Below are 27401 nucleotides of genomic sequence, written 5' to 3'. Positions count from 1 at the left end.
GAGTTGATAAAAAAATTTTTTTTGAGAAACTACAGTGAAAAACGGAAAATTCTATTGTGCTAAGTGGAATAAAAAAAACGTAGAATTTTTGTGTTGGGGAGAGTGACAAAGAGGCAAAAACCCACGAAATGCCACAAGGAAAAAAATTGGGTCAGTAATAAAATAATTTGTTTCTAAATGATGGTTGAATGAGAGAAATAGTGTAAGAGAAAAGAAAGAGAAAAAAATACCATGAAAAATGAAAATTCTATTGTATTAAGTGGCACAAAAACTATAGAATGGAGAGCTGGAGTTGGGTGAAATGCTAAAGAAATAAAGAGCAAAGTAAAAAGCACACAAAATGCCACAATGAAAAAATTTAAATCCAGAATAAAATAATTTGTGTGTGGGTGAGATTCGAATGAGAGAAAAAGTGAAAGAAGAAGAAGTAACAAAAAGAGAGAAAAAAAATTACGTTGTTTTTTGGAATGTAACAGAGAAAAAAAAAACAATAGAAAATGTAACACCTATAGGTAATAACGTTCAAAATGAAAAGAATAAAATGGAAAGAGGATAAAATGACCAAGGTAGAAGGAAAAATAAAAAATAAAAAATAAAAAAAAGAAATGGAAAAAGTTATAAGAACTGTAGATTTTTTCTGGTTTTTAGAAGTTATCTTCTTCCTTTTGCTTTCTTCTCTCTCTTTTTGGCTGGTGGCACTGTACCCCAGGTTCTGCACCTTTGGCACTCTTAGGCAGAGATTTGCTGTTGTGTCACTATGGTAATGACATAAACTAGGCCTCAGTCCCATTGGTAGGCGGGGCTTGTTAGTGTTTGCAGGCTCTGACAATGGGAGAGTCCGTTTTCCTGAAGCCTCTCCCCAAATCTCTCCTTCCTGAACCAGCAGCCTGCAGACCCAGCTGTGAAGTTGCCCCAGCCACTACCTGGAGAGCAAGAGGCTCTAAGAGCTGCCAAATCCCCCCTCTATCCCCACTCAATGCAGGGTTCTGGGTAAGGCTGTGTCAGCCAGAGCCACCAGTGTAATCAGGCAGGGCTTGGAGCCAACTGCCTTTCAGGTGTCTTTCTATCAGCCTCCGGGCATGTCTAGTATGCCTCAGCACTCCGCAGGTCTGCTCCCCAGAGGCTGTCTGCAAGCTGCCTGTGTGCCCTTCCCCCCACCACTTCTGCAGTTCTCTTTCCCAGGAGTGTGCTTTGTTAGCCTGTATGGCTAGCAGAGGTTCTGTACCCAGACAGGTCCAGGTGTAGGGAAGCCAGCTTCTGTACACTTCCTGAGTGCTGTTGTTTAGGAAGCCAGGATTATTCAGAAACTCTGGTCACAGCCCACACAGAGGGTCACTACTGATAGTCTCCAACCCAGCTCCTCAATCCAGGAATGCAGGCACCCACGCCCAAAGTGCCAGTGGATTCACTTGCACAAGGTCCACACTCGCCGACTGAGATACTTGGATTAAACAAGGCAACTGCTCATCCACCTCTGCCGGAGTCTGCCACTGGTGTTAGCTCCATGTAGGCTGAGCCGTGGGCACACTCTCTCCTCAGCTTGAACATTTCTGCCCTAGCCCGGCTTTTTCCATTCCCCCAGCCCTCGCTTTCTCTCAGTTCCAAGTGAAAGCAGCCCTTGCTCAGGTCAGTGAGGAAAGCGGAATACTCCGTTCTCCGTCTTATTTCCTTCAGAGTGGATTATATATTCTGCCACCTTTTCACCCAATAATACCTTTGTTTAATGTATGTGTATTTCAGATGCTCCTGAGATTTTTTTTCTGTCTCTAGTTGTTGAATTTGTTTAAGTTTCTGGGAGAGGTATTGGGAGCACTCCTCATGGCGCCATTTCTCTGACATCACTCCAAAAATTTTTTAAATTTGGAAATTGCAGTCCTCCAACTTTCTTCTCTTTGCAAGATTATTTTGGAAATCTAGGACCCCTTACTATTTCATACAAATGTGATGGCAAACTTTTCTATTTATGCATAGAAAAAAAAGCCATTGGAATTTTGATGAAGATTGTGTTGAATCTGTAACTGCTTTAGATGAGACTGACATTGATTTGGCACTTATTTTGTTTCTTTCATTGATGTTTTGTAGTTTTCAGTGTACAAGCCGTTGTCCTCCTAGGTTAGATTTATTGCTAAGTGTTCTTTTAGACACTTTTTAAATGGAATCACTTTTGTAATATCCTTTTTTGATTGTTCATTGCACATGGATAAACACAACTGATTTTTGTGTGTTGATTTTGTGTCCTGTAGTTTTTCTGAATTTGTTTATTAACTCTACTTTTTTTTGTAGATTCTTTGGAATTATCATATACAGGATCAGGTAATCTGGGGAAAAGGTTAGTTACTCTTCTTTCTTTTTGATTTCCTTCCTTCCTTCCTTCCTTCCTTCCTTCCTTCCTTCCTTCCTTCCTTCCTTCCTCCCTCCCTCCCTCCCTCCCTTCCTCCCTTCCTCCCTTCCTTCCTTCCTTCCTTCCTTCCTTCCTTCCTTCCTTCCTTCCGGTATATAATCCTTTTTATATGTTATTGTATTGGGTTTGCTAGAATTTTATTGAAGGCTTTTACATCTATATTCATAAAAGATATTAATTTGTGTCTTTATTTGGCATTGATAGCAGTGTAATGCTGGCCTCATAGAATAAATTAAGAATTGTTCTATTTTCAATATTTTGGAAATATTTGAGAAGGACTGGTGTTAATTCTTTATATGTTTGGTATAATTCATAAGTGAAGCCATCTTGTTCTGGCCTTTTTTTTGCTGGGAGGTTTTTTTTATTACTGATTAACTCTTTTTACATGTTTGTTGAGATTTTCTATTTCCTCTTGAATCAGTTTAGATCATTGTGTATTTCTAGAAATTTGTGCATTTTATCCACATTATCCAATTTGTTGCCATAAGCTATAATATTCTCTTATAATCTTTTCTATTTCTATAAGGTCAGTAATAATGTACTCATTTTCATATCTGATTTGTTTTTATCTTTTCTTTTTTTCTTTGTCACTTTAGAGATAGGTTTGTCATTTTTTGTGGACCTTTTTAAGTAACCAACATTGTTTTGTTGGTTCTTTTATTGTCTTTTTCTATTCTCAATTTTATTTATCTCTGTTCTAATCTTTATTTCTTCCCTTCTGTTAACTTTGGTTTTCCTTATCTCTTCTCTTTATAGTTCTACAAGGTAATTTGAGATTTTTTTATTGTTTAATGCAGCTATAAATATATCTATGAACACACTGGTATGACTATATTTCATAATTTATGCTATGTTTTTACTTGCCATAATATTTTCTAATTTTCCTTGATATTTTTTCTTTGCCCAATTGATTGTTGAATAGTGTACTGTTTAATTTCCATGTTTTGTGAATTTTCCAGTTTTCCCTCTAATATTGATTTGTAGCTTCCATTATTGAAAAGACTTTGTATAATTTCAATGTTTTAAAATTTTCAGACTTGTTTTGCAACCTAACATACAGTCTGTCCACAGAATGTTTCATGTGCACTTGAGAATGTTTATTCAGCTGTTGTTGAATTGAGTGTTCTATACATTTCTATGGAGTCTAATTGATTTATTGTATTATTCATTCCATTTCTCTGTACATTATCTGCCTAGATGTTTTATCCTTCATTGAGAGGGGTACATTGAATTCTCCAATTATTATTGTAGAACTATTTCTCTGATAAATCTGCCCCTTTATCAATAATATCCTTCTTTGTCTCTTTTAACAGTTTTTGAAATAAAGTCTATTTTGTCTGATATCAGTATAGACACTCCTGCTCTTTTTTTAAATTACTATTTGTATGAAATATCTTTTTTCAATCTATTTGTCTTTGGATCTACAGTGAGTCTCCTGTAAACAGCAGATAGTTCAATTATGCTATGTTATTCATTCCACCAATCTCATGTCTCTTGACTGGAGCGTTTAACCATTTATATTTAAAATAATTGTGAACAAAAACTTTGTTTTGTTATTTTTTCCCATGTATCTTGCAGCTTTTTATTTTTCATTTCACTCATTACACATCCTTTTATGTTTAATTTATATTTTTCCAGTGAGCTGTTTTAATTCTCATCTTATTTCTTATTGTAATGATTTTTAGAGATTTTCTTTGTGGCATATGACATCCTAAATTTAAAAGAATCTATATTAGGCCCTGGCCGGTTGGCTCAGCAGTAGAGTGTCAGCCTGGTGTGCGGGGGACCCGGGTTCAATTCCCGGCCAGGGCACATAGGAGAAGCGCCCATTTGCTTCTCCACCCCCTCCCCCCTTCCTCTCTCTCTTTTCCCCTCCCGCAGCCGAGGCTCCATTGGAGCAAAGATGGCCCGGGCACTGGGGATGGCTCCTTGGCCTCTGCCCCAGGCGCTAGAGTGGCTCTGGTCGCAGCAGAGTGATGCCCCGGAGGGGCAAAGCATCGCCCCCTGGTGGGCAGAGCATCGCCCCTGGTGAGCGTGCTGGGTGAATCCCGGTCGGGCGCATGTGGGAGTCTGTCTGACTGTCTCTCCCTGTTTCCAGCTTCTGAAAAATAGAAAAAAAAAAAAGTAAAAAAAAAGAAAAAGAATCTATATTAAATTGATACCTGATACCAACTTAAAAAACATACAAATATGTTGCTTCCATACACATCTGTACCCCCCCACCATGTTGTTGTTGTCGCAAATTATATCTTTATACTTGTATGCCCTTTAACATATATTTATAATTACATTTATGTATTTCTCTTTTAAATTCTGTAGGAAAAAAATGTAGAGTTATAAACCTGAAAAAAAATAATACTTGGTTTTATATTTGTTCTTTTATTTACCCCTAAGGGATTCCCTTTAGCATTTCTTATATGGCAGATCTAGTGGTAACGAACTTGACTCTTCTTTATCCTGGAAGGTCTTAATTTTTACTTTTTCTTTCTTTTTTTGGCATGGTAGAGAGATGGAGAAGACAGACAGGGACAGACAGACAGGAAAGGAGAGAGATGAGAAGCATCAACTCATAGTTGTTGTACTTTGATTGTTCACTGACTGCTTTCTCATATATGCCTTGACTGGGGGATCCAGCCAAGTCAGTGACCTTTGCTCAAGCAAGCAACCTTGAGCTCAAACCAGCAACCTTGGGCTCAAAGTAGCGACCTTGGGCTTCAAGTCAGTGATCTTTGGGCTCAAACCAGTGACCATGGGGTCATATCTACGATCCCGTGCTCAAGCCAGATAAGCCGGTGCTCAAGCCAGCACTCAAGCAGGCCACCTTGGGGTTTCAAACCTGGGTCCTCAGTGTCCCAGGTTGATGGTCTATCCACTGTGCCACTACCTGGTCAGTCTCTACTTGACTTGAAGGACAGTTTTGCTAAATACAAGATTTTCAGCTGGTGGGTTTTCTTCTTTTAACACTTTAAATATCAATCAACTATACCTTGGCCTCTTTGGTTTCTGATGAGTAATCAGCTTTTCTGCTTATTAAGGATCCCTTGTATCTGGTGAGTTGTTTTATTCTTGTTGCTTTCTAGATTCTCTCTTTATCTTTTAATAGTTTCACATTATAATGTGTCTCAATCTGGATCTTTTTGAGTTCATTCTATTTGAAGTTCACAAAACTCCTCAGAAAAAAGCTGAGAAAACCCCAAGCTTTCCTTGGGGCTGATCCCCAGGCACAGTGTAAGCCATTATTTCTTCAAATATTTTTCCTGCCTCTTTTTCTTCTTCTGGGCTCCCGTATTGTATATTTTGTGCTTGCTGATATCCCACAGCACTCTGAGGTTCTTTTCACTTTTCCTCATTCTTTTTTTTTCCCCTGCCGAAATTCAATAATTTCAATGGTCCTATCTTCAAGTTCACTGATTCTCCTGCCTGCTAAAACTGCTCTTGAACACTTCCTCTGTTTTGATTTTTAAGTTACTGTGTTTTTTAACTAAAGAATTTGTTTGGATCCTTTTTAAAAAATTGTCTTTTTATTTCTACTGCTAATTGGTTCACAGACTGTTTTCCTTATTTTCTTGTCAGTGCTGCTTTCCTTTAGCTCTCTGAGCATATTTGAGAGAGTATTTTATAGTCTCTAGTCTTTCTCTAATAAATTCAATCTGTCTTTCCTCAAGGATGATATCTGTTCATTAATTTTGTTCCTTTGTCTGAATCATACTTTCCTGTATTTTTTTCTATATGCCTTGAGATTTCTTTTGCTTTTGTTGAAAACTTAACATTTGACTATTAAAATGTGGTAACTAGAAATCAGATTCCCACTTTTCCAGGGTTTTCTGTTGTTTGCTTGCTTGTTTAAGGCTATAACAATCCATTTTCTTAGTGACTGTCCCAAATAATTACTGAAAACACTGTATTCCTTGTTTATATGGTTACTGACATCTCTGTTCCTTAGCTCCTGTTTTTCTAATGTTTTGACCTTGGGTGCCAGTAGCTCTCCCAGTCTTTGAAAAATGGTTGTGTGCCTGGAACCTCCTCACTTAGCCAGCCTTACACTGCCTGGGGATCAGCCCCAGTGGGAAGCTTAGCGTTTTCTCAGGTTGTTTTTTTTTTCTGAGTGCATACATTTTCTGAGTGACTTCCTAAAATCTCCAATGTACATTGGTACTTTTAAACATCCTACATTGCCAGAGAAATACTCCCCACCTTTTACTTTAGGCAGTCTTTTGTATATTTGGGCTGTAATCTTTTACATATATGAGGGTTAATTCAACCCATGGTGTTTCTAGCTTTCTTGACCTGAGATTTGAGTTAGAGAAAACAGAGGAGTGCCTTGCATCAGTCCTTTTGGTAGCCCTTAAACAGGTTAGAACAGACATTTAAATATTTTACATATAAAGTCTTTGCTCCCTCCATAAATGCAAATAGTACCATACTAGTAACATGGCTGTTGCTGTTCTTTAAGACTATTGCTCCTTTAAGACTCTGGCCATTTTAATACACCTGCCACCATAAGGAAATTTGTATCATACCAGAGAAGGGGTGAGATAGGGCATGTAAATCTTCCTGTTTTGAAATATATTCTTCTTATTTTTCACTGTTTTTCCTAGTTCATAGAATAGGTTTTGAAGATTTATGCTTGTTTGTCTATGTTTACGTTGGAGATGAGAATCTGAAAACTCCTACTCCATCCCTTACTGCTAAACTTTTACTTTTAAACTTGACATTAAAAAAAAAATTCCCATTGGGAATAGTATGTACTCAAATGGAATAGTAAAAAGAAAATTTTACCAGTCCTGTTTGATTTGGCATATTTTTTTATATGAAATATTGTAGTAATTATGATTAACTGTTCCATTTGGAAGAAAATATGCTAACAGAATTAAGAAACAAGTTCTTATTTCTACTATAAATTTGAACAAGTGCTTCTAGTTATATAAAAAATTAAATTGACTTGCATGTCCTGATTGTACTCATGTGGGGTTTACCTTGTTAAGCAATTAAAAAATTGTTATCTAGGCATTACATAAGGGTATTTTGAGCTCTTATAATAAGAAAGCTAAAATGTCAGCAGGTAATAGAATTTACATGTAGAAGGAACCACAAAGGTTATATTATTCCAATCTCAAGTCAGAATCACAGAGAGAGCCCAAAAACCACACATTGTAAAGACTAGTCCTATTAAATTAAAGATCTGAGACTTAAATCTGAGAATATACATTTTAAATTTTTCTCTAATTGATTCTCATGAGTAAATATGTTTAGGAACAATTTATATAATTTAATTCTCTGGATTTAAGGCAGAGAAACATGAGGTCCTAGTAGGTGGAGAGACTTAAACACAGTGGGTACCTCTTTAGAACCAATAAACTAATTACATCTTAATTTTGTTATTCTGAAAAGGAAAACCATATCCCTTAGGAAACAAACAAACAAAAAATAAGCAAAAAAAGGAAAAAAAGGAGGATTATGGAAGAAAAAAAGGAGAGAAGGAAGGAAGGAAGGGAGCAAGGAAAGAAGGAAAGAAGGAAGGAAGGAAAGAAGGAAGGAGAAAAGAAAGAAAAGAAAACTCAGTATTAGTAATATAAAGAATTTTTTAAGAGTGACGTCAAGGAAATGGCGCCGTGAGCAGCGCGTCCGACAGATCTCACCAAAATCTCAACAAATCTATCAACTAGAAACAGAAAAATGTATCCTCGGAGCATCCCGGAGTTCCACACACACACTGAAAGCGAAAGGACTGTTGCCGAGGAGGGAATACGCCTGTGGTGAGTCAACCCACACGTGCAGCTGCCCGCGCCCCGGTCCGGGGAGTCCCAGCCACCACCGGTGTGCACTGAGAAGCCGCGCGCGTGCCCCGTGCCGCGATCCAGGAGTCCCGGCTACCGGCCTGCACTGAGAAGCCACGCGCACGCCCCGAGCTGCGGTCCGGGGAGGTCTGGGGAGTCCCGGCCACCACCGGCGTGCTCTGAGAAGCCGTGCGTGCGCCCCGTGCCGCATCCCAGGGAGTGACGGCCACCACCGGCGTGCTCTGAGAAGCCACGTGCGCGCGCCCCGTGCCGCAGTCCGGGAGGGGTGCCAAACCTGTCTTTCCTAGTCAGGATATTCTCTCCGTGGATGGGGCACCTCACCCAGCCATTCGAGCTAACAATCAAGCGTTGGGGGAGGGGCGCACAGGCAGCCTGAAATACTCTCTGGAGCACAGCTGTGGATCCAATCACTGAAATTAGCTTAACCCACGAAATCTGCACACCCACGGGGCTCTAATTGATAAGATCTCCCCCAGTTCAGCGATCCAAGACAAGAGGCATAATATTTTTCAGTGCCTTTCGCTAAAGGGGCGGGGGCAACTTCTGATTGACAGAGCCTCCATATTCAGGGATATACCTAACAAGAGGGACTTGGCAGATATTAAGATCTATATAGCAAGCAGCGAATAGTGCATCTTCTTTCCAGCCAAAATAGGCTACAAAGTGTGGAAAGCCTGGGTTGAGTGGTCCAACTGAATGGTAGGCGCTGAACAGTCACCTTGACAACAATTGACTCCCAGCCCCACCTGATTACGCTGGAGGCTCTGACTGCCAGAGCCTTACCCAGAGCCTTGCGCTGAGTGAGGATAGAGTGGGGATTTCCCAGCTCTTTGAGCCTCTTACTCCCCAGACAGAAGCAGTGGCAGCCCCATAGCTGGATCACCAGGCTGCTAATTCAGGAAGTGGAGACTAGGGGAGAGACTCCAGGAAAGCAAACTCTCTCATTGTTGGACTCTGCAAACACCAACAAGCCTTGACTACCAGTGAGACTAAAGCCAATTATATGACATTGCCATAGAATCCCATCAACTGCAAATCCCTACCTAAGCGTGACACAGGGGCAGAACCTGGGGTACAGAGTCACCGACCAGGAAGAGGGAGAGAAAATAAAAAGGAAGAAGTTAACCTCTCAAAATCAAGAAAAATCCACAGACTTTATAACTTGTTCTACTAATTCTTTGTTGTTGTTGTTTCTCTCTTCTTTCTTATTGCCTTTATTTGTATTTCCTCCACCTCGGTCCTTTTATTCTCTGCCCATCTTATGCTACCCTTTTCTTGAACTACACTACCCATGAGTGTTACATTTTATTTCTTTTCTTCATCCTTACTCTCCCTTAGGGTTACACTCCAAAACCCTTAACTCTCACTCTCTCCCCTTTTGTTTTCTTTTTGTTTATTTTCCCTTTCCTTTTTTTCTTCCTTCGTTTCTCTCTTTTTCTTATTTTTTCCTTTCTATTCGTTCCTTCTTTTCTCCTTTTACTTTTCCTCTCATTTGATCCTCAATCACGAACAAATTATTTAATTTGGGACTCAAGTTTTTTTGTTTTTTTTTTTGTTGTTGTTTGTTCTTTTTTTCTTTTCTGCTTTTGTTCTTGGTTTTCCTTTATTTTTTTGTTTTTGTGGCATTTTGGGTACTTTTTACATTGCTTTTTAACTCACTAGCATTCCTCCCAACCCAAAATCTCCATTGTATTTAGTCTTCACTCCATTTAATACAACAGATTTTTACTTATTATTTTTATTTTTTTCTTCTTTAAATATTATTTTTTCTCTCCTTTTTTCTGTTTCCCTCTTATCCCTCTCATTATATCTCTTAGTCGACCATCACTTACAAGCAAATCATTTTATGCTTGTCTAAGATATCCTCCTTTTTTTTTTTTTTTTTTTTTTTGCATTTAGTAGGTCCCTACTCCCTTTTTTGCCCCTTGAACTGTTCACCCCAAATCAAGCCCTCCGTTATAGGCAGTTTTTGTTCCATTTAGCATAATATAATTCACAGGTCATCACGATATTTACCTAAAGAGGTAAGAGGAGGGGAGGAGAAGAAAGAAAAAAGGGAGAAATAATAAATTATTACTTTTTTTGTGTGTGGAGTGTTTTCCTTTTTTTTTTTTCTTTTATTTATTTTTTTCCCTATTTATTCTTTATTAATTCTAATTAACAATATCAACAAGACCACCTTCAGATGCCAATAAGAAAAAGGAAATCGAATATTATGGATACAAAAGATAGAGAGGTAACACAAATAGATGTGGAAAAATTTATGGAGAAAAGATTTAACATATTGGAAGCCTTGGAGCCAAATGACAGAGAATTTAAAATAGAAATCTTAAAAATACTCAGAGATATACAAGAAAACACAGAAAGGCAATTTAGGGAAATCAGAAAACAACTCAACGATCACAAAGAATATATTACCAAGGAAATTGAAACTATAAAAACAAATCAAACAGAAATGAAAAACTCAATTCACGAACTGAAAAACGAGATAACAAGCTTAGCTAATAGAACAGCCCAGATAGAAGATAGGATTAGTGAAATAGAAGACAAGCAACTTGAGGCACAACAGAGAGAAGAAGAAAGAGACTCAAAAATAATAAAAAATGAGAAAGCCCTACAGGAATTGTCTGACTCCATCAGAAAGAATAACATAAGAATAATAGGTATATCAGAGGGAGAAGAGAAAGAAAATGGAATGGAGAATATACTCAGACAAATAATAGATGAGAACTTCCCAAGCCTGTGGAAAGAACTAAAGCCTCAAATTCAAGAAGCAAACAGAACACCGAGTTTTCTTAACCCCAACAAACCCACTCCAAGGCACATCATAATGAAGATGACACAAACCAATGACAAAGAAAAAATTCTCAAGGCAGCCAGGGAAAAGAAGAATACAACATATAAAGGAAGACTTATTAGATTATCATCAGACTTCTCAGCAGAAACTCTACGAGCTAGAAGAGAGTGGACCCCAATATTCAAAGCCCTGAAAGAGAGAAACTTTCAGCCAAGAATACTATACCCATCAAAGCTATCCTTCAAGTACGAAGGAGATATAAAAATATTCACAAATACAAAAAGATGAGAGAATTTATCATCAGAAAGCCCCCACTCCAGGAAATACTAAAGGGGGTTTTCCAACCAGATTCAAAGAACAAAAGAAAACAAAACCACAAGTAACAGCTCCACCAAGAAAACAATAAAACCAAACTTAAACTGTGACAACAAAAGGAAAAAAAAAAAGGGGAGAAAAGATGAAGATTAACAGTAGCAAAGGACGATGAAGCACAGAAATATTCATAAGAAAGGGTACTACAATGAATATGGTAGGTACCCTTTTCATTACTTAATGGGTAACCACCCTTGAAAAAACCACCACAAAAACACTTGACTTAAAAAAGGTAGCAACAGAAGAAAGAAGTATGGAATACAAACAAACAAAAACAAACAATAGAAAAACAAAAGAGAAGAATCAAACAAGATACAAAACTAACAGAAAGCAATTTATAAAATGGCAATAGGGAACCCACAAGTGTCAATAATTACACTAAATGTAAATGGATTAAACTTACCAATAAAAAGACACAGAGTAGCAGAATGGATTAAAAAAGAAAATCCAACTGTATGCTGCCTACAAGAAACTCATCTTAGCAACAAGGATATAAACAAATTCAAAGTGAAAGGCTGGAAAACAATACTCCAAGCAAACAACACCCCCAAAAAAGCAGGTGTAGCAATACTCATATCTGATAATGCTGACTACAAGACAGAAAAAGTACTCAGAGACAAAAATGGTCATTTCATAATGATTAAGGGGACACTGAATCAAAAAGACATAACAATCCTTAATATATATGCACCAAACCAAGGAGCACCAAAATATATAAGACAGCTACTTATTGACCTTAAAACAAAAACTGACAAAAATACAATCATACTTGGCGACCTCAATACACTGCTGACGGCTCTAGATCGGTCATCCAAACAGAGAATCAATAAAGATATAGTGGCCTTAAACGAAATACTAGAACACCTGGATATGATAGACATCTACAGGACACTTCATCTCAAAGCGACAGAGTATATATTTTTCTCTAGTGTACATGGAACATTCTCAAGAATTGACCATATGTTGGGCCACAAAGACAATATCAGCAAATTTAGAAAAATTGAAATTGTACCAAGCATATTCTCTGATCATAAAGCCTTGATAATAGAATTCAACTGTAAAAAAGAGGGGGAAAAACCCACAAAATTATGGAAACTAAACAACATACTTCTAAAAAATGAATGGGTCAAAGAAGAAATAAGCGCAGAGATCAAAAGACATATACAGACAAATGAAAATGAAAATACGACATATCAGAATCTCTGGGATGCAGCAAAAGCAGTAATAAGAGGAAAGTTCAAATCACTTCAGGCCTATATGAACAAACAAGAGAGAGCCGAAGTAAACCACTTAACTTCACACCTTAAGGAGCTAGAAAAAGAAGAACAAAGACAACCCAAAACCAGCCGAAGAAAGGAGATAATAAAAATCAGAGCAGAAATAAACGAAATAGAGAACAGAAAAACTATAGAAAAAATCAATAAAACAAGGAGCTGGTTCTTTGAAAAGATCAACAAAATCGACAAACTCTTGGCAAGACTCACCAAGGAAAAAAGACACAGGACTCAAATAAATAAAATCCAAAATGAAAGAGGAGAAATCACCACAGACATCATAGATATACAAAGAATTATTGTAGAATACTATGAAAAACTATATGCCACCAAATACAACAATCTAGAAGAAATGGATAAATTCCTAGAACAATGCAACCTTCCTAAACTGAGTCATGAAGAAGCAGAAAGCCTAAACAGACCAATCAGCAGGGAGGAAATAGAAAAAACTATTAAAAACCTCCCCAAAAATAAAAGTCCAGGCCCAGACGGTTATACTAGTGAATTCTATCAAACATTCAAAGAAGACTTGGTTCCTATTCTACTCAAAGTCTTCCAAAAAATTGAAGAAGAAGCAATACTTCCAAACACATTTTATGAGGCCAACATAACCCTCATACCAAAACCAGGCAAGGATGGCACAAAGAAAGAAAACTACAGACCAATATCTCTAATGAATACAGATGCTAAAATACTAAACAAAATACTGGCAAATCGAATACAACAACATATTAAAAAAATAATACATCATGATCAAGTGGGATTCATCCCAGAATCTCAAGGAGGGTTCAACATACGTAAAACGGTTAACGTAATACACCATATCAACAAAACAAAGAACAAAAACCAAATGATCTTATCAATAGATGCAGAAAAGGCTTTCGATAAAATATAACACAATTTTATGTTTAAGACTCTCAACAAAATGGGTATAGAAGGAAAATATCTCAACATGATAAAGGCCATATATGATAAAACATCAGCCAACATCATATTAAATGGCGTAAAACTGAGGACTTTCCACCTTAAATCAGGAACAAGACAGGGTTGTCCACTCTCTCCACTCTTATTTAACGTGGTGCTAGAAGTTCTGGCCAGAGCAATCAGACAAGACAAAGAAAGAAAAGGCATCCATATCAGAAAAGAAGAAGTAAAGGTATCACTTTTTGCAGATGATATGATCCTATACATCGAAAACCCAAAGGACTCCACAAAAAGATTACTAGAAACAATAAACCAATACAGTAAGGTCAGAGGATACAAAATCAACATACTAAAGTCCATAGCCTTTCTATATGCCAACAATGAAATATTAGAAAACGAACTCAAAAAAATAATTCCCTTTACGATTGCAACAAAAAAAATAAAATACCTAGGAATAAACATAACAAAGAATGTAAAGGACCTATATAACGAAAACTACAAGGCATTGCTAAGAGAAATAGAAAAAGACACAATGAGATGGAAAAATATTCCTTGTTCTTGGATAGGAAGAACAAATATAATTAAAATGGCCATATTACCCAAAGTAATATATAAATTTAATGCAATTCCCATCAAAATTCCTATGACATTTTTTAAAGAAATGGAACAAAAAATCATAAGATTTATATGGAACTATAAAAAACCCCGAATAGCCAAAGCAATCCTAAGGAAAAAGAATGAAGCTGGGGGCATTACAATACCTGACTTTAAACTATATTATAGGGCCACAATAATCAAAACTGTATGGTATTGGCAGAAAAATAGACACTCAGACCAATGGAACAGAATAGAAAGCCCAGAAATAAAACCACATATATATGGTCAAATAATCTTTGATAAGGGGGCCAACAACACAAAATGGAGAAAAGAAAGCCTCTTCAACAAATGGTGTTGGGAAAACTGGAAAGCCACATGCAAAAGAATGAAACTCGACTACAGCCTGTCCCCGTGTACTAAAATTAATTCAAAATGGATCAAAGACCTAAATATAAGATCTGAAACAATAAAGTACATAGAAGAAGACATAGGTACTAAACTCATGGACCTGGGTTTTAAAGAACATTTTATGAACTTGACTCCAATGGCAAGATAAGTGAAGGCAAAGATAAATGAATGGGACTACATCAGAATAAAAAGTTTTTGCTCAGCAAGAGAAACTGATATCAAAATAAACAGACAGCCACCTAAATGGGAACTGATATTTTCAAACAATAGCTCAGATAAGGGCCTAATATCCAAAATTTACAAAGAACTCATAAAACTCAACAACAAACAAACAAACAATCCAATAAAAAAATGGGAAGAGGACATGAACAGACACTTCTCCCAGGAAGAAATACAAATGGCCAACAGATATATGAAAAGTTGCTCAGCTTCATTAGTTATTAGAGAAATGCAAATCAAAACTACAATGAGATATCACCTCACCCCTGTTAGATTAGCTATTATCAACAAGACGGGTAATAGCAAATGTTGGAGAGGCTGTGGAGAAAAAGGAACCCTCATACACTGTTGGTGGGAATGTAAAGTAGTACAACCATTATGGAGGAAAGTATGGTGGTTCCTCAAAAAACTGCAAATAGAACTACCTTATGACCCAGCAATCCCTCTACTGGGTATATACCCCAAAACCTCAGAATCATTGATACGTAAAGACACATGTAGCCCCATGTTCATTGCAGCACTGTTCACAGTGGCCAAGACATGGAAACAACCAAAAAGCCCTTCAATAGAAGATTGGATAAAGAAGATGTGGCACATATACACTATGGAATACTACTCAGCCATAAGAAATGATGACATCAGATCATTTACAGCAAAATGGTGGGATCTTGATAACATTATACGGAGTGAAATAAGTAAATCAGAAAAAAACAAGAACTACATGATTCCATACATTGGTGGAACATAAAAACGAGACTAAGAGACATGGACAAGAGAGTGGTGGTTACCAGGGGTGGGGGGAGGGAGGACGCAGGAGGGAGGGAGGGAGAGAGTTAGGGGGAGGGGGAGGGGCACAGAGAAAACTAGACAGAGGGTGACGGAGGACAATCTGACTCTGGGTGAGGGGTATGCAACATAATTTAATGACAAGATAACCTAGACATGTTTTCTTTGAATATATGTACCCTGAATTATTAATGTCATCCCATTAACATTAATAAAAATTTATTAAAAAAGAAAAAAAAGAATTTTTTAAAATGAGCATGAGGTCTACCAATGACTGGATTGACAAAACTCTTCTACTAGGTAGTTGTTTCTGAAGATACAAATTTGTATAACTTCTTCTGTATCTTTCAAATAATTGGGACAGTAATGCAGAAAATCTTGCATTGAAGGCAACTAAAAAGTGATTTATATTTGTCTTTGAAATATTTGTTTTTATGCTTATGTGACTAACATTTTAAATATACCTGTGTATTTAAACACAAAGCAACTTTATGTTTCCCCTCATTCTCTTATCTGGAGCATGCTGCATGGGATAACCCTTAATAGGGAAAAAGGGATTGCCTTCCAATTCTATTAATTTTCCTTTTCCTCTATCTTAAGCCAGTTCTTGGGTTGGAGCATGTCCAAGGAGAAGAGTATAAAGATTTTTTGTTTTTGCACAACAATTCTTAAGTCACAGATGCTACTATGATGGTCTCTAATACATGTCTTCTCTGAGCTTAAATATAAAACTAATTCTTCTGTTAGTGATTTTGTGCATTCCTTGGACATCTCTTGGCTTCTTTTTTATCACTGAGAATCTCTTCTCTCATTTCTGGATGGGGCCCTCTAGACAGTCCCTCAGATTTTCACATCCTACCTGTATCACAGACACTTAAAATTTTTTTTTAATTGAGAGAGAGAGAGAGAGAGAGAGAGAGAAACATTGATTTGTTGTTCCACTTATTTATGCATTCATTGGTTGATTCCTGTCTGTGTCCTGACCAGGGATAGAACCTGCATCCTTGGTATATTGGGACTATGCTATAACCAAGCTACTTGGCTAGGGCATCACACAAACTTATATTAAATATATGGTTTTTCTTACCTACATGCATTTACCTCAAGCAGATCTTTATTTAAATACATTTTGGGGTTCCATATATATATTCCCTTGAAGTTATTTGAACAAGACTAAGACTTTTTAAAAAGTTTATGTTTCAAATTGAACTTTATTCTATAGCAAGTAGTGGTATGTATATTGACTATTTCAAAATTTTCTGACATTTTGGAAATGACAAAACTTACACCAAATATTAGATCAATTTGTGATAAAATCTGGAAAATCTTTCCCTTCTTAAATCCACTGTAAACTATTCCTTACTATGGCCCCTGTCAAGGAAGATGTGAATCCCTCAACAAGCATATAGATTGTTATCTAAATGTATTAACTTCTAATTTAGTCTTTTCCTGCTAAGTGAACAAAAATTTCAGAAAATTGACCATTTTGCTGCCAGTGATGCCCAAATCTCCCTGAGCATTGGAATCATATCAGAGAATTTTTAGACACATTGATTCTGCAGCTTTACTACAACCATACTGAATCAGAATCTACAGAGCTGGGGTCCAGGAAATCTAAAGTTCTAAGACTCTCTCTAGGTCATTTGGAAAACTGCTTAAACTGAGGTCCTTCTTGGGAACTGGCATATCTGCAAGTATATTCACCCAACTCCTATAGTGTTCTATGTTCAGATCTTCCATTGTCTGCTGAACATTAAAATAAAGGTCATTTAAAAAGTCAACACAACCAGTCAACGTCACTATAGCCAATAATATACATCTCACCCTCAATCCTTTGAAAAACTTTCACCAAAAGATCCAAAAATTTGAAAGAGAAAATGGAAAAAACATAAGTAACATTTATCCACATTAATCTTTCTGATTTCAACGTTTATCTTTGTTATTTAAAAAAAAAATTTTTAGCAAGAGAGAGAGGGAGAGAGGGACAGAGAGTGACAGGAAGACATATGAGAAGCATCAACTTGTTGCAGCACTTTAGTTGTTCATTGATTGCTTTCTCATATGTGCCTTGACTGGGGGGCTCCAGCTGAGCCAGTGACCCTTGCTCAAGCCAGCAACCTTGGGCTCAAGCCAGCGACCTTGGGCTTCAAGCTAGTGACCTTGAGCTTCAAGCCAGCAACCTTTGGGCTCAAGCCAGCGACCATGGGGTCATTTCTATGATCCCACGCTCAAGCCAGCGACCCCATGCTCAAGCTGATGAGCCCATGCTCAAGCCGGCACTCAAGCAGGCCACCTTGGGGTTTCAAACCAGGGTCCTCAGTGTCTCAGGTTTATGCTCTATCCACTGTGCCCCTGCCTGGTCAGGCCTTTGTTATTTTCTTATCTTAAACTTTTATAAACCAACAATGTTGTTTTAAAAAGTTTTATTTTAATGAAAATTTATTTGTAACAAAAAATTTACTTTTATTCCTGGAATTTGTGCATTTAGTGTTGATTTTAGGCCCTAAATTTAACTCATAGCACCAGTAGGTTGAGAAATATTAAAATACAGGTATCTGACCAAGAGTAGGTAAATGTGGTATTCTCATTCTCCAACAACCACGTCAAAATTACTTTTGAACTACAAAACAACCATCATTCAGAATCTGAAATCACATTGAACAGAAGTCCCATAACTGAGGATTATAAAGAAAAAGTCACCTTGAGAGAAGTAGGAGGGGCAGAGATGAGGAAATAGCCCGGTCCTGTACCCACATGTGGTGGTTAAAATTGGGAGGTATACCTTGGCTGCAGAAGTTCACGCTGAGGAGCAAGGGTTCCCAGCTCCATACCAGATTCTCCAGCCCAGGGTTCCAGTGCTGGGAAGAGAAGTCCTCATAACTTCTGGCTGTGAAACCAGCTAGGATTGAGGCTGAGTGACACAAAGAACTGCTGGAGTTGCAGGCAGTTCCTCTTAAAGGGCCTGTGCATGAACTTACTCAGACCCACTCGTTCTCAGCTCCAGTGCTGGGGCAGCAGCTCAAATGGCTTCAGAAATATACAGGGAGAAACTGAGTTATCCAGCAAAGCCTGCAGGGGCAGCTTTATCTCAGACAGAAGTGTTGGCAGAGGCCATTGTTCTGGTGCTGAGTCCTCCTCCACAGAGCCAGTAGATGGGTGCCATATGAGTCTCCATTAACCTGGCTCACAATGTTACCTTCTTCTGGTGATTTACTAAGACCCCACTGTCCCCAACTTAGGTACACCCAAGCCATTTTTAGTGGTTTTTCTGCAAAACAACCTGTCTTGGCTCATGACATTGGCCTGAACTTCTTGGGAGGCCCCCAAACTAGGCCCCTGATGGCCAGCTTCAGACCTTGCTGGAGCAGCACGCAACCACCTCCATGAGCAACATACCAGAGACCTGCTAAAGTGAGTCCTGCTCAGTGGGGTCAGTTCCTGCACAGCAGATTGGCCAGGGGGGTCAATTTCTCTCATTGGTATGCCAATAGCAATCAAGGCTCAACTACAACTGGATATTGCATACAGCTCACTCAAAGTAATACCCAGGTCTAGCGAATAGGGAGCTTGCCCCACTAGGCCCTACAGAACACCTACTATATAAGGCCAGTCTACAATGATCAGGAGATATATCTGCTCTGCCTAATGCATAGAAAACACAAGGAGGCTACCAAAATGAGGAGACAAAGAAATATGTCCCAAATCAAAGAACAGAACAAAACTCCCAAAAAAGAACTAAAATGGAGATGAGCAATCTATGGATGCAGAGTTCAAAACACTGGTTATAAAGATGCTCAATGAACTTAGGGGAAAAATAGATGAACTTAGTGAAAACTTCAACAGAGAGATAAGAATCATAAAAAGAATGGGTCAGAAATTAAGACTATATTTTATAAAATCAGCAGTAAAGTAGATGAAACAGATGACTAAATCAGTGATTTGGAAGATAATGTAGTAGAAAACACCTAATAACAACAGCAAGAAGGAAAAAGAAATGTAAAAAACAAAACAAGGAAAGTTTAAAGGGACAACTTCAAGTGTAACATTTGCATTATGAGGGTGCCAGAAAGAGAAAAGAAAGAGCAAGTAATTGAAAATCTATGTATTTGAAAAATAATGATAAGAAATTAAAAAAAAAAAACAGAAAAAACTAAAACCAAACTTTTTCTAATCTGGTAAAGGGAGTAGACATACAAGTCCAAGAAGCACAGAGACCCAAACAAGATGACTGCAAAGAGGCCTACACCAAGACACATCATAATTAAAATACCAAAGGTTAAAGACAAAGAGCATCTTAAAAGCAGAAGGAGAAAGGCAGTTACTTATAACAGAACTCGCATTAAGATTGTAAATTGATTTCTCAAAGAAACTTTGAAAGCCAGAAGGGATTGGCACGAAATATTCAGTGATGGTAAGCAAGGACCTATAGCTATAATTATTCTACCTTGAAAAACTACCACTTTGATTCTAAGGACAGATAAAGAGCATCCAGATAAGAAAAAGCTAAAGGAGTTCATCACAACCACTTCAGTATTACAAGAAATGTTAAAGGGTCTTTTTTAAGAAGGAAAGAAATAAGAAAAAATATGAATAATAAAATAGTAATAAACATAACTATTGATAATTACTTGAAATGCAAATGAATTAAACATTTCATTGAAGGATATATGGTGGTTGAATGGATAAAAAGATAAGACCCTTACATACGTTGTCTACAAAGACTTATTTCAAATTGAAAGACACACACAGACTGAAGGGATGAAAAAAGGTATTTCAAGAACATAGAAACAAACAAACAAAAAGCTTGGGTAGCAATACTTATACCAAACAAAACAGACTTTAAAACAAAAGGCTATAACAAGAAACAAAGAAGGACCCAGCAATTCCCATTCTGAGTATGCTGATGAAATTCAAAACACTAATTCGAAAATATACGTGCATCCATATGATCAGTGCCGCAATACTTACAATAGCCAAAATATGGAAGCAACCTAATTACACATCAATAGCCATATAAAAGAAAAAGAATAAAATCTTGCCATGTGCAACAGAACAGATCGACTTAGAAAGTATTGTGCTGAGTGAAATAAGTCAGACACGGAATGACAGATGCCATGATTTCACTTATACACAGAATCTTAAAATAAGTGAATAAGCAAAACAGAAACAGGCTCAGATACAAAGAACATTTTGAAGGTTGCAAATGGGAGGGGGGTTAAAGGGATGGGTGAATAGGTGAAAGGATTAAGTACAAATTGAGAGTTACAGAACAGACATGGGGCTGTTAAGTCCAGCATAGGGAATATAGTCAATAATACGGCAGTAGCTATGTACGGTGTCAGGTGAGTTCTAGATTTATTGAGGTGATCACTTTGTAAGTTATATAAAGGTCAGATCACTTGGATTTTACCACCTGAAACTAATATATGTATATTAAGTACAATTAAAATTAACAATCTGTAGTATTTTAGCATAACTATGAGGTTCTGAAATGTCAGCCAGTAGATCAGCATTTGGCTACTATGTAAGAATCACCCAGGGAAGTCTGGTAAGAGAACAGATTCCCAACTTTTCTGCATCCTCTTATTTCCCAGTTGGCTTTCATAGTGCATGGAAATTAAAGGTCTCCATCAGGCACGCAGGGGAATTATTGCCCAAGAGGTTTCTCAATACATGTCCAAGTCAACAATGTTATGAACTGATGGATTTTCAGTATGAAAGTTATCACCACAAATTCCATTTTTTCCTCCAAATTTACAGGTGTGACTATGCATAAAACAAAATGTGTGTTGGAGACTTTGGAGTAAATTCTGTTGCCTTGGCAGTGGTGAGTGGCTTTGGCCTGATATTGTACTGTGGGGTGCCATTTGTGACCATAGTTGCAAATTCACCATTTCTTGTACTAGGTGAGTAAAACAAAATGTAAGGCTACACATTATGTTTGTGGCAGTGTAGGATAGATAAGGTGCTTATGTTAGATAAGGCTAAATAACTATAGTTAGATGGTTCTACAAATCCAAAATGAGGTGTCAGAAAAAGAAAAATCAAAATGAATTATCTTTAGAGTTGGAAAAATCTAATACTCCAAATGGAAATACAAGGAACATGAACAGGTAGTACACACTGTACACACACTTAACACATGCACACATCAAAAATAAAAAATATAAGCCACTGAAAATATAAGAAAAAAATTCAACCTCTCAATGAATCAGGGATTCTAATGAAACCAAAAGTGAGACACCTTGTTTTCTTACTAGATTAATGAATATTAGCAAAATTGAAGGCTTGGGGAAAAACTGTGTGCAAATGAACACTTGTACTTCACTGGAAGAAAAATTTTAATTGGTACACACTTTTATTTTTTTAGCACAACTCTGCAGCAAATCAAAAAGCTTAAAAATATCTTTGACCTATCAATTCCACTTCTAGAAATTTGTTCTATTAATTGGACAAGAGCTCAAATGTAGAACAAGTATGTTCATTTCAATGTGATTTAGAATAGAAAACTATTGAAAACAACCTCATCCCATATCAACATGGGATTGGTCAATTCAATATAGCATATTAAAATTTTGGAATCATTTTTAATATAAAAAGAAGTAGATATAGAATATTAAATTAAAACACTGGTTATGAAGTAAGATCCTTGAAATAAGAGTGGTACAGTTACATCTGTATATCTGTATAGAGCAAATTCTGAATGAATAAACATCAAAATGTTAGGAGAAATTATCCCTGAAGGGAGGAATTACAGTTGTTTAAGTTTTTCTTTGTATTTTCCTGTAATTTCAGAATTTATTTTACAATAGCATGAGAAAACAAAGGTGTTTATATTTTGAAAAGCGAGCAACTTGGAATAATATTTGGCTTCCTGGGGGAGATTAGCAGATGAGCTGTAGACTGAATGTAATTTATTCTAGTTCCTCAGGGCATATCTTCCTCATATTCACCCACATTTAATCACTCAGTGTTCCTGACAGCTGTAAATAACTATAGTTAAAGTGTGTATAACTGAATGATTTAGTATAAACCATTTTTATATAGGCTGTGCATAGGAGTATGAGTGAGTGTGTGTGATTGCTGCAACTCAAGAATTATGTGCAGGTAATTTCTTATCAATGTTCTATAAATAATAAAACCAGTTTTTAAATATCTAATAGTAAATATCAGTGAGTTCATTCTTGGTTCTTAGTACTTTTGATTCTTCCCTTTTGTCCAGGTGAGTATAACTGAAATCCTCAAAACTGGTAGCAGTGGGAGTTGATGACAAAGTACATAAACTAATGTCAATTTAGATTCTCTACTTTGTTTATAACCATAGAATATCTGAATTAGAAGCAAAGTTGAAATTCCCAGTATCCTCTTATGCAATCCATAGAGACAATCCCCAAAAATTTAAATTAAGATTAACATTTTAGCCCTGGCTGGTTGGCTCAGCGGTAGAGCGTCGGCCTGGCGTGCGGGGAACCCGGGTTCGATTCCCGGCCAGGGCACTCAGGAGAAGCGCCCATTTGCTTCTCCACCCCCCGCCCCCATCCTTCCTCTCTGTCTCTCTCTTCCCCTCCCGCAGCCAAGGCTCCATTGGAGCAAAGATGGCCCGGGCGCTGGGGATGGCTCCTTGGCCTCTGCCCCAGGTGCTAGAGTGGCTCTGGTCATGGCAGAGCGATGCCCCGGAGGGGCAGAGCATCGCCCCCTGGTGGGCAGAGCATCGCCCCCTGGTGGGTGTGCCGGGTGGATCCCGGTAGGGTGCATGCGGGAGTCTGTCTGACTGTCTCTCCCCATTTCCAGCTTCAGAAAAATACAAAAAAAAAAAAAAGATTAACATTTTAGTTCCAAGTATTGATTATGTCAGTACACATGGAAACAAAGGTGTGCATGAGTGAAAGCAGAGTCAGCTCTACTAGAAAACTTTTGAAGAGATAAAACTTATCTACCACAGGCTCATGCTATTCTTCCTAATTCCTTTTTCTTTGTAGTCCTTTCCCAGTCTCCAGAAGTTTTCAAAGTCTGTTTTATTCTGAACCAATCATGAAATGTCTTTGTGTAAAAGAACTAATTATATAGTAGGCATTAGGATCTCTAAAGGATCCTTGAGATTTACTTTGGTACCTATTTCTGGTATCAAAAGAACTTCCATTTTAATGAGATAAGGCTTTAAACTGGGCAAATGAAGTTTGAATAATAGCATTCTGGCTATCAAAAACAGAGCAACAGGAAAACTGCATGTATGTTTGTGTATGTGTATGTGTGTGTGTGTGTGTTTAAACTATGTGGTGCCTCTCACATCATACTGCATTGATAGCTAGATGCTTACTGTAGAATACTTAACTCCAGCTTATATTTTAAGCAATAAAATGTTGACTTAATGTGTAGGTGCATTAGTGTGAAATGGCTTATGAGAGAAAGTGGTCTGTCACATAAACTAGTAAAATCAAAGGTGCATTGCTAATTCTGCTTTGACTAACATCCAGTTAACCAGGTTTCCTGACTCATCGTTAAAATACCCAACTTAGAAGTAGAATATACTGTGCTGCATGCAAAGAATAGGAGGATGTATAAAACAGTTATTACAAAAGGAGTGATGAATTCTGTTGTGGATTCAGAGACAAACAGAAAGAATCAGAGAAAGCAGTATCAAAGCACAGATTGGGCAAGATAAATAAGGCCTTAAGAGATGAACAAAGAAAATGATTTGATCTGTTTAATTTTTAATGGATATTAATATTTATGAAGATTGTTTCTTTTTTTAACAGGTGTTGGGGTGAATGACATGTTTACCATGATTTCTGCCTGGCAGAACACCAACTTCACAGATAGCTTAAAACAAGGAATGTCCAGTGTCTATTCAAAAGAGGTAGTGTCCATTACAATCACCACCACCACTAACATCCTGGCTTTCTATACAGGGGTTATGTCATCCTTCAGGGCTGTACAATACTTTTGCATTTATACAGAAACAACACTGCTCTTTTATTACTTTTATAGCATCACCTATTTTGGAGCAATCATGGCCCTGGATGGTAAAAGAGAAGCAGTCTATCTACGTTGGTTAAAAAAGTCAGAAATGCCTGACCAAAAATGTTCCTCATTAAAAAGATGCTTCTGTCTCCCATTTGATTCTCTCCCGGATGAAGAGGAAGCTGATATTCATCCAATGAATGTGTTCTTTAGAGACTATTTTGGGCCTTTTCTCACAAATACTAAGTCCAAGATTTTTGTAGTACTTTTATACATTTTGTACGTTATAAGTAGTATATATGGCTGTTTCCAAGTATAGAAATGTTTAGACCTTTGAAATTTGGCAAGTGATCCTACATTATACCATATTTTAATGTAGAGGAAAAATATTTTTCAGATTATGGTCCCAGGGTTATGGTTATTGTTACCAAAACTGTTGACTACTGGGATAAAGATGCTAGGCAAATACTGGAAAAATGTCTGACAGATTTTGAAAACAATAAGTATGTAAATAAAAGTCTTATAGAGTTTTGGTTACAAGAATATGTGCAATATATAAAATGTAACAAACAAGATGTAAATGATAAGAATACTTTTATAAACAGTAGTTTCAATTTTCTTGTGGATTTTCCACTTTTTACACATGATATTAATATTTCATTGTCACATAAAATCACTTCTTCCGGGCCTTTATTCAGACCATGGGTATTTCTTCTTCAGTCAATAAAAAGAAGATGTTAATCCATTTACGAGACTTGGCTGAAAACTGTAAAGTTCCCCTAATGTGTACAACCCAGCATTCATATATTTTGATCAGTATACTGTATTAGGAAATATTATTTGAAATGTCATTGTTGCATCAGAAGCTATGTTCATTGTTTCCTTATTGTTAATTCCTCATCCCATGTGTGCCTTTTGGGTAACTTTTTCTATTGCTTCTGTGATTGTAGGAGTAATGGGTTTCATGGCATTCTGGAACATCAATCTTGTTCCATATCCATGATTAATCTTGTCATTTGTATAGGGTTTTATTTCAATTTTTCTGCACACATTTCCTATGCATTTGTTTCCAGTTCTAATCCTTCAGTAAACCAAAAAGCAAATGAGGCACTGTATGTGCTAGGCTACCCTGTGTTACAAAGTACAATTTCAACAATAATAGGGATGCCTGTTTTATCTGCAGCTAAAACATACATCTTCAGGACATTTTTTAAGATAATGTTTCTTGTTATGTTATTTGGGGCTGCTCATGGTCTAATTTTTATTCCAGTATTCTTTACCATTATTTGAAGGTTTGCTTAAATATCCACTAACAAATCAAAGACAAATTATAGAATTTCTGATTTCCCCAGCTAAATATGATAAAAATGCACTATTAGCAACAGTCAATAAACTAAAAATAGTATATTTCGTTGACTTCAAAATCCATTTAAAATATTATTTAAAATATCCTGAGAAAAGTTAATTAATATTACATTAAAATATCTTTACTAAATTAGAAAGTGTTGTCATCTTTATTTTGATATACACAATCAAGTATAAAATATAAATTTCTAGTAATTTTACTTTTTTTCTAAATTTTATTTAGACATTACTTTTAATGTGGTGACATTGGTCAATAGATTTAGAGAAAACATCTCCAGATCATCTTGACATTCGATTATATTGTATACCCATCAGCCAAAGTCAAATCATTCTCCATTACCTTTTATTTGGTTTTCTTTATGCCCCTCACCTTCCCCACCAACCACCCTTTTCTCCCTTCCCCACCCCCTGATAACCACTGCACTCTTACCTATGTCCCTGAGTCAATTTTATAAACCACCTATGTATGGAATCATATAGTTCTTAGTTTTTTCTGATTTACTTATTTCACTCAGTATAATGTTATCAAGGTCCATCCATGTTGTTGTAAATGATACTGTGTCATCATTTCTTATTGCTGAATAGTATTCCATAGTATATATGTACCATATCTTCTTTATCCAATCCTCTATTGAAGGGCTTTTCGGTTGTTTCCATGTCTTGGCCACCAAGAATAATGCTATGATGAACATGGGGCTGTATGTGTCTTTATGTACCACTGTTTTTAAGTTTTGGGGATATATACCCAGTAGAGCAGGGGTCAGGAACCTTTTTGGCTGAGAGAGCCATGAACGCCACATATTTTAAAATGTAATTCCGTCAGAGCCATACAATGACCCATGTACGTTATGCATTATCCAATAAAAATTTGGTGTTGTCCCAGAGGACAGCTGTGATTGGCTCCAGCCACCTGCAACCATGAACATGAGCAGTAGGAAATGAATGGATTGTAATACATGAGAATGTTTTATATTTTTAATGTTATTATTTTTTTATTAAAGATTTGTCTGCAAGCCAGATGCAGCCATCAAAAGAGCCACATCTGGCTTGCAAGCCATAGGTTCCCGACCCCTGCAGTAGAGGAATTGATGGGTCATATGGTAGTTCTATTCTTAATTTTTTGAGGAACCACCATACTTTCTTCCATAATGGTTGTACTACTTTACATTCCCACCAACAGTGCATGAGGGTTCCTTTTTCTCCACAGCCTCTCCAACACTTGTTATTACCTGTCTTGTTGATAATAGCTAATCTAACAGGTGTGAGGTGGTATCTCATTGTAGTTTGATTTGCATTTCTCTAATAGCTAGTGAAGATGAGTATTTTTTCATATATCTATTTGCCATTTGTATTTCTTCTTGGGAGAAGTGTCTGTTCATGTCCTCTTACCATTTTTTTATTGAATTGTTTGCTTGTTTGTTGTTGAGTTTTGTGAGTTCTTTGTATATTTTATTAAACCTTTATCTGAGCTGTGGTTTGAAAATATCATCTCCCACTTA

The 27401-nt window shown here is 36.9% G+C and overlaps 1 pseudogene; it reads left to right on the top strand.

Annotated features, from left to right (window-relative positions):
• The window catches only part of LOC136406517 (patched domain-containing protein 3-like), a 38113-nt pseudogene extending 12286 nt beyond the window's left edge, over nt 1-25827 (top strand).
• Nucleotides 25828-27401: the final 1574 nt, after the last annotated feature.

The sequence above is a fragment of the Saccopteryx leptura genome, chromosome 5 (assembly GCF_036850995.1).
Source record: "Saccopteryx leptura isolate mSacLep1 chromosome 5, mSacLep1_pri_phased_curated, whole genome shotgun sequence".
Classification (NCBI taxonomy): Eukaryota; Metazoa; Chordata; class Mammalia; order Chiroptera; family Emballonuridae; genus Saccopteryx; species Saccopteryx leptura.
This window is presented reverse-complemented; position numbering and strand designations above follow the sequence as displayed.